Here is a 272-nt window from a genome sequence, read left to right on the forward strand (position 1 = left end):
AATACTAGACGCCTGTAATAAATACTAGACGCCTGTAATAAATACTAAGAGTGCTTGATAAACATTAGGAATCTTTGATAAACACTAGGAATCTGTAATAAACACTAGAAGTCTGTAATAAACACTAGAAGTCTGTAATAAACTCTAGGAGTCTGTAATAAGCTCTAGGAGTCTGTAATAAACTCTAGGAGTCTGTAATAAACTCTTGGAGTCTAATAAACTCTTGGAGTCTAATAAACTCTAGGAGTCTGTAATAAACTCTAGGAGTCTGT

At 33.5% G+C, this 272-nt stretch overlaps 1 protein-coding gene across 2 annotated transcripts in view; it reads left to right on the plus strand.

Moving 5' to 3' along the window:
- Nucleotides 1–272, plus strand: part of LOC119428876 (R3H domain-containing protein 1) — a 62359-nt gene that overhangs the window by 50940 nt on the left and 11147 nt on the right. The gene's annotated exons all lie outside the window — the stretch shown is intronic.

Source organism: Nematolebias whitei, chromosome 23 (genome assembly GCF_014905685.2).
Source record: "Nematolebias whitei isolate Nwh7 chromosome 23, NemWhi1, whole genome shotgun sequence".
Classification (NCBI taxonomy): domain Eukaryota; kingdom Metazoa; phylum Chordata; class Actinopteri; order Cyprinodontiformes; family Rivulidae; genus Nematolebias; species Nematolebias whitei.